Raw genomic sequence first — 8,727 nt, forward strand, 5'->3', positions numbered from 1 at the left:
AAGACCAGATTTCTTCACAAATGAATTCTACCAATCATTCAAAGATGAATAACAATCTTGGTCAACATCTTCAAAAAAAATTGAACAGGAAAAAACATTCTGCGAGGGCAACATCTCCCCAATACCAAAACCAGATAAGGATACTATGAAAAAAGAAAATTACAGACCAATACTTATAATGAACAAAGATGCAAAATCTTTGTCAAAACCCTTGCAAACCGAACCCAAAAAGCACATTAAAAAAATTATTCACCATGATTAAGTAGGTTTTTATACCAGGTATGCAAAGGTGGTCCAACACAAGAAAATCAGTGTAATAAACAACATGGATAAATTGAAGAAGAAAAATCACATGGTCTTCTCAATTGATGCAGAAAAGGCATTTGACAAAGTAAAGCACACTTTCTTGATAAAAATATTCCAAAAGATAAGAATAGATGGACGCTTTCTCAATATGATAAAGTGCATTGTACTCATTGGTGAAAGACTGAAAGCTTTCCCGCTGAGATCAGGAACAAGACAAGGATACCGAAAGTCACCACTGTTATTCAATATTTTGCTAGAAGTTCTAGCTAGAGCAACTAGGTTAGATAAAGAAATAAAAGGCACCAAAATAAAAAGTAAAACTTTCACTAATCACTGATGATATGATCCTATATCTAGAAAATCCTGAAAAACCAACAACAAAGTTGCTAGAATTAACAGATGAGTTCAGCAAAGTGTCAGAATACAAAATTAATACACAAAAATCAATAGCGTTTCTTTCCACTATTGATATGCAATATGAGGAAGAAATCAGAAAAAAAATTTTTTCGTTTATTATAACAACTAAAACAATGAAATATTTAGGAATAAATTTAACGAAGGATGTAAATGACCTGTATTCAGAAAACTACTTAACATTGCTAAAAGAAACTGAAGAAGAATTAAATAAATGGAAAGATATTCCGTGTTGATGGATTGGAAGACAAACATCGTTAAAATGCCAACTCTATCCAAATTGATTTACAAATTCAATGCGATTCCATAAAAATCCAAACAGGCTTTTTTCTTTTTCTGAAATGGAAAAACCTATAATCACAATATTTGGGGTGCGTCGGAGGCCTCCGCCATGAACTCCGGGGGCCTATTCCAGGACTTCAACCCCAGTAAGTTCCTCACCTACGCCTGCCTGCTGCTCTTCTCCCTGCTGCTGCTCCTGTGCTTGTCATCCAATGGAGCTGCTGGGCCGTCTTCGCCGCCCTCGTGGCTGTAGAAGCTCATGGGGGCGGGGGGTGGGTGGGTGGCACCTGCGCCTCGAGGGGCGCCGGCGTCTAGGTCCGCAACCCACGCTACCACACGGAGAGTGAGGCCTGCAGTGGAGGTCAAGGTCATGCTGATCGCCCAGGGTATCCACCTGCTGCTGCTCTTGTTGGAGGTGCTAGTCTGCGACCAGGTGGAACGGGGTTCCCACTTCTGGCTGCTGGTCTTCCTGCCGCTCTACTTGTCGCCCCTGGCGGTGGCCGCCTCCATCTGCGGCTCCCAGCGCTACCGGTCGCTGGAGCTGGAGCTGCTGTGCTCCATCAACATCCTGCAGATCACCTTCATTGCCCTTAGGCTGGACAGGATCGTGCACTGGTCCTGGCTGGTGATGTGCGTGCCCCTGTGGATCTGATTCTCGTCGATCCTCTGCCTGGTGGTCCTTTACTACGTTGTCTGGTCCCTGCTGTGCCTGCGCTCCTTGGACAAGGGGAGCAAGCAATGCAGGGCGTATGTGACTATGGCCCTGAGCTGGGTCTCTATCTTGGGTGCCGCTCCTGCTCCTCATCTACGAGGTCCTGCTGGTGCACAGACTGGACTGCCACAGAGTGTTCTCCTAACGTCTGTCTTCGTTCCGCTCTGGCTGTCCCTGGCAACTTTGATAGCCACGATGTTCAGGTAGAAGGGCGACAATCATTGGTGGTTTGACATTCGCAGAGACTTCTGCCAGTTATTGTGTGAGAACATGGAAACATTTCATACAATCTGCATCAGGAAGCTAGTGAAGATACTGATGACACAGCGGTTCCAGAGCACCATAGATGATGTAGATTGTTTGAATATACGGCTGAGGTGTGTGTGGTGTGTACACGTGCATGAGAGAACTCAGCTCTCCAGGCCTATGCTTCAAGAGCTAACTGGGAGCATTAACTTGAATTGTTTTAGTAGGTCTGCAAAGGAATAACTACACAGCTGCTTTATTTTATTTTTATTTTTATTTTTTGTTTTATTTTTTAAAATTGCTAATGTATCTATCAAAAGTATTGCTTAAAAGAGTATTTTAATACACTACTAGTCTTAAAATTGTATTTTAGATTGCTCCTATTTTGACTCAACCCATAGCAAATGTAAAGAACTCTGTTTGCCACCACTTGTTTATAGACCTCATAGTGGTTCCTGTTAGTGCACTGACTATTAAAGTGGTTTTTTTCCTTAGGCTTTACTGACACTGGTCTTTAATATACAAATAGGTATATCTTTCTAATGGAGCGAATCCATGCATATAGAGTATTTATATGAATATTTTAGCAATGTAATATAGTAGTTGAGCTCTAGTTCTATAAAGTAAAATGCAGTTATTTTTTTTAATTTATATGTGAAGGTATATGTCTCTTGCAGATGTCCTTAAAGATTGTTTAAAACCGCCCTAGGTACCCAGTGTGGGGTCTTTTCAAGGTAGCCAGTATGAATTTAGGGAAACCCTGTGGACCTCAGCAGAAAGGGTAGGGTGGCTCATAGATGCAGAGTGCCATCAGTGGAGAGAGGGACCGCTGCCCTTTGGGAACAGGTGCGTACCATCCCTGGGCACTAGGTGACACTTATTTAGCACATTGGCTTTTTCCACACAGGTGGTAGCCTCCCTTCAGGAACAATCAAAATGAGTAGCAAGTGGATTGTCTGTTTCTAAGAACCTTACAGTAGCAGGTGGCCACAATAAAAGTGGTACCAGTCAATCTGTCAGCAACAGGAAAACAGAATGGTTCAGGTTGTTTTTAAAGGAAGCACAGTGTTTTTAGACTGGTGGTAGACTCAGAAGGGAGAAGACAGACTTCAAGAGAAATGTTCTGACTGAGACCAAATAGACTCTAACAGGTTGACATCAAAAGGACAATTGGTAGTATTGGGAGAAGACTGGAGGGCAGACAATTTGGGTTATAAGCAACTTTTCAGAAATTCTTGAAATTGAGATGAATCTGTGTGAAATAAGTAAGTACACCCTTTGCCCTGCATGGGACAAACCTGATCAGTTGAACAGAAAGGAAAAGATAAACTTGAAATCACTTGAGTGGGCCAGTGGATGTAACATTTTATCAGGAAGAATTCGTTCATTCGCTCATGCAACTGGCTGCTGAGCCCTTCCTGTGAGCTGAAGTGATGCTGGGCCGGGGTGTGCTGTGGAGAAGGAGCCCCACATGGCCCCTACCCACCTGAGCTTATGGTTAAAGGTGGGAGCCATGCTTCTTTCCGACAGCCAGAAGACTGCACTCAAAGGCAGCTGCCTACCTGTAGGATGGACCCTACCAAGAGCAGGCCATTGCTAAAGGCATGGAGGGATTCAGCTGGCCTCATGACCCTCACCTGGAAGTCCACACCTATCTTTGTTCTCAGGAGCCTCCTGTCTGCCCTCCACCCCCAAGGAACATCTCAGCCACCTTGGCTCACATTTCAGGGAGGTTCAACATTGAGCCTGGGTCATTACTTACCTTCAGTGGCAAAAACAGCATGATACTGTCGTAAAGACAGAAAATTGAGCAATGGGTCCAAATCAAGAACTCAGAAATAGACTTTCACGTCTTCTGTCAAATGATTTTTGACAAGGCCGTTAAGTCCACCCAGCTGGGCCAGAACAGTCTATTGAACAGCTGGTGCCAGGAGAGCGAGAAAGCCATATCCCAGAGATAAAAACACCCTTATCTCACACCTTATACAAAAATTAACTCAAAATGCATCAAGGACTTAAACATAAAACCAACAACCATGAAACTCCTAGAAGAAAATATAGGAAAATAGTTTTAAGATCTTGTGGTAGGTAATAGTTTCTTAACCCTTACACTCAAAGCACAAGAAACAAAAGAAAAAAATAGAAAAATGGAACCCCGTCATAATTAAACACTTTTGAACCTCAAAGGACTTTGTAAAGGGCTAAAAAGGCAGCCCATTCAGAGAAACTATTTGGCAATCGTATCTGTTACGTGTTTAATATACATGATATATAAAGAGAACATACAACTCAATAATAAGTCCTTGTTTAATGAGTTATTTTTTAAAATAATGTTTTATTTTTAAATGTTTTAACAAAATTTGTCAGTTAATTTTACATTTAAAAACATTTTAAAAATCATTTCTTGCAAGCACTTGACGTCTAGTCTGCTTTCTATACATTTTTAAGTTTATCTTTTTGTTAGAGAAGTTGTGATCTTGTAAAACAATCATGCAAAATGTGCAGAATTCCCATACATCACCTTTCCCCTAATACCTTACATTGTTGTTGAATATTTGCTACAGATTATGAAAGAACATCATTAGACTATTACCACTAACTGTGGTCCATAGGTTACATTTGGAATATTTTTCCATACACCTGCATTTTGGGGACCTTGGAATTGTCCTGCCTGACATTGCAATGACAGATACAGTCTTTATCTATTTTACCAAAACCTACAAAATTATGGGTGCAAAGTGTAAACTATAATGTAAACTTTAGACCATGGTTAGTAGCAATGTTTCTACATTTGTTCATCAGTTGTAACAAATGTACCATACTAAAAACAGATGTTGTTAATGGGGGTAAGTGTGGGAGGGGGATAGGGTAGGGTATGTAGGAATCCCCTATATTTTTTATGTAACATTTATGTAATCTAAAGCTTCTTTAAAAACAATATATATATATATAATAAAATTTATATATAAATATGGTTAAAAGAATAAGATAATAGAGGACATAAAATAGAATCATCATAAATATCCAATCCAAAAAAAGCAGACTAAGAGAAACAAAAAAGAAACAAAAAGTATGTACAACAGATGGCAAAACAACAAACAGGATGATATTAACCAAATATATGAATAATTTCATTGAAGTTAGCCTAACCCAATGAATTAAAAAAGAGATTTGCTCATTAAATTTTCAAAAGAGAATACAATAACCAACTGCACCCACTTTAAATATAAAGGTACAGATATTTTAAGAATAAAAAGATGGAAAATATATCCCAAGGCATAATAATAAAATAAATCTGGAGTGTGTAAATTAGATTTTTTAAAAGTGTATAAATGAATAGAATTAATAGCAACACAGTGTAGTGAATAAAATGAACATGACTGGTTTATAAATGGTATTGTGGATGCAAGGGGAAGTTTTGGGATGCAAATTTCAATTGAAAAAAAGCTAGAGAATAATTTAGGGACTCAATAACACAATGGAACTGGAGTTGGATGAGGATTTGGGGTAATAATACAAACACAAGAATGTTCTATGAACTACAGCAAATTTACATCACTATTACAAGGTGGTAAGAATATGGTAATGCTGCATGGGAAAAATACAATTAATGTAATTGTGGACTATAGTTAATGGCAATACCATAATATCCTTTCATCAATGTCAAAGAAGATACTATATCAATCCTAAGGGTCAAAAAAAGGGGGCATATGGGACTTTTTTCTTTTGCATTAAGGAAAACGTTCCAAAATTTACTGAGGTAATGACTGCACAACTCTTTGATGAGAATGTGGGCCCCTAAAGTGGACATTTTGGATAGAACATATACGGTATGTGACTGTATAACACAGTGAACCATGGCATGGAAGATGGATTTTGGTTAACAGTACAAATATGAGAGTGTTTTCTTATGAACTATAGCAAATGCCCAATACAAATACATGGTGTTAATAAGAGCAGGTATATGGAAAAATATTCCAGATATAACCTTTGGACCACAGTTAGTGATAATAGTCTAATGATGTTCTTTCATAATCTGTAGCAAATATTCCACAACACAGTAAAGAATTGACGGAAAGGTGATGTACAGGAATTTTGCACATTTTGCATGATTGTTTTACAAGATCACAGCTTTTGTAGAAAACAGAGTAGATGTCAACTGCTTGTAAGAAATGATTTTTAACATGTTTCTAAATGTAAAGTTAACTGACAAATTTTGTTAAAAACATTTAAAAATAAAACATTATTTTAAAAATAACTCATTAAATAAGTACCCAGGATTTTAGCAAAAAAAGAGAAACCACTCTGACTTAAAGCAACCTGGAGCTTTTTATTTAGATGAAGGGTTTTATCTAGTATATTAGCAATAGTTCTCTCTGGAAATGGAACCAATGAGAGATATCTGCAAATAGTATGAGATTTCATAAAATTATCTCACAGAATCTCTGGGATGCACAAGTCCAAATAACTCAGGGCAGACTGAAAACTAGGGTCTCTGATGAAGATACATGATGAGTTCCCAAGAGAAGCTTGTTGTCTAAAGTAAAGGTGGGAATTCTTTCTCTGAATGCTGAAATCACTTCCTCTTTTAAGGTCTTCACCTGATTGGATGAGACATACTTATTGCTGACAGCATTCTCCTTAGTTGATTGTAGATCTATGCAATCAGCTCACTGGTGATTGAAGTCCATGAAATACCCTTGTATTACAATTAGCCCAGTGTTTATTAGCCCAGTGCTTGTAAAACCAGAAATGCACTAATTCTCTTCAGAATGGGGTGCAAGTCCTTGGGTAATATTCACTCTTAATCTTGACATCCTTAAATACTACAACATGGAACTAATACAACTTATGTCACATGATAAAGGAAAAGACTTAGAAAATGAAGATATTTGTTGTATGTACTCACAACAAAACAAGGGAAAAATATTCATGGCCACTACAGTCCCCATTTCCATAACTGGTCATGTGGTCGAAGTTCATATTTATCACTACCTTTTTCCATTATCTGCTCCATGTTCCTCTTACCCTCAGCAAGCCACCTGAGCAAATTCTTTCTAACCCCACAAGCTATAGCAGTGAATACAGAAGCTCTGCTTAGTAGACCCATATCAATAAATTCAGTCTGATCTAACTTCTACCATTATCCTATCCCTTAATATCCACATCATTTATGTGGTGTTTAAGTTACAAATTTGAAGCCATTAGCTCATCACTACTGTAGAGTGGTGGGAATGTGGAGAAGCATGGAAGGAATGCAGCTAACGTGGTTTATGGACTGTAGTTTGCAGCTGTATGGTGGTATTCTTGTACCATTGCCTAAGATGTGCTGTGTTGGTAACGGGGAGGATAGGTAAATAGTGTGCCAGGTGTGTGCCATGGACCATAGCTGTTGCTGGTCTGATGATGTTGTCTCTTATCTGTGGCAGGTGTTCTGCAGCTATGTGGTATGTTTGTGGGGGGGGTTGTTGTGTCTGTGTTCTGCACATGTGTGTGATTGTTTTGTGGGTTTGTGGTTTCTTAATAAAAATATATTTTTAAATAAGGGAAAAGAAGAAGATGAGCTGTATGATCTCTTTATATAGAATAGAAATTAAACCATTATTGGATATATAGTTACCAAACATTTTGCCCATATACTGGGCTGCCTTTTCACCTTCTTGACAAAGCCTTTTGAATCACAAAAGTGTTTAAGTTTGAGAAGGTCACATTTATCCATGTTTTCGTTTGTCGATCATGCCTTTGTTGTAATGTTTAAGAATACACTACCTACCACCAGATTTTAAGATGTTTTCCAATATTTTCTTCAAGGAGCTTTACAGTTCTAGCTTTTATATTTAGATATTTGATCATTTTGAGTTAATTTTTGTATAAGATATGGAATAGGGGTCCTCTTTTTATTCTTTTTGTTATGGATATCCAGTTCTCCCAGCACCATTTGTTGAATAGACTGTTTTTACCCAGCCAGGTATGTTTAACAGGTTTGTCAAAAATCACTTGGCCATACATGTGAGGGTCTGTTCTGAACCATGAGTTTGGTTGCATTGGTTTATGTGTCTAACTCTATGCGAATACCATGCTGTTTTTACCACTATAGCTAGGTAATATGATTTAAAGTCCAGAAGTGAAAGTCCTCCAAATTTAAGATGTTTCTGGCTATTTGGGGAGCTTTACCTTTCCAAATAAATTTGATTATTGTGTTTTCTATTTGTTTAAAATGATAGAATTTTTATCAGATTGCATTGAATAAATATATATATATATTTCAATTTTGGTAGAATTGACAATGAAATTCACTCTTCCAATTAATGAGCATGGGATGTTTTTTCAATTATTCAGGTTTTTTTAAGATTTCTATTAGCACTGTAGCTTTTTAAATACAAATGTTTTTTTTTTAAAGATTTATTTATTTATTTCTCTCCCCGCCTCCCCCCACTCCCCGTCCCGGCTGTTCTCTGTGTCTATTTGCTGTGTCTTGTTTCTTTGCCGGCTTCTGTTGTCAGCGGAACGGGAATCTGTGTCTCTTTTTGTTGCGTCAGCTCTCCGTGTGTGCGGTGCCATTCCTGGGCAGGCTGCACTTTGTTTCGCCCTGGGCGGCTCTCCTTATGGGGTGCACTCCTTGTGCGCATCAGCACTGTGCATGGGCCAGCTCCACACGGGTCAAGGAGGCCCGGGGTTTGAACTGCAGACCTCCCATGTGGTAGACGGACGCCCTAACCACTGGGCCAAGTCCGTTTCCCATAAATACAAATGTTTTACAACCTTGT

The 8,727-nt window shown here is 38.5% G+C and overlaps 1 pseudogene; it reads left to right on the plus strand.

Annotated features, from left to right (window-relative positions):
* Positions 1 to 1,111: 1,111 nt before the first annotated feature.
* LOC101447505 (transmembrane protein 185B-like) lies at positions 1,112 to 2,064 on the plus strand (annotated as a pseudogene).
* The last annotated feature ends 6,663 nt before the right edge of the window (positions 2,065 to 8,727 follow it).

Source organism: Dasypus novemcinctus, chromosome 11, assembly GCF_030445035.2.
Source record: "Dasypus novemcinctus isolate mDasNov1 chromosome 11, mDasNov1.1.hap2, whole genome shotgun sequence".
Taxonomy (NCBI): domain Eukaryota; kingdom Metazoa; phylum Chordata; class Mammalia; order Cingulata; family Dasypodidae; genus Dasypus; species Dasypus novemcinctus.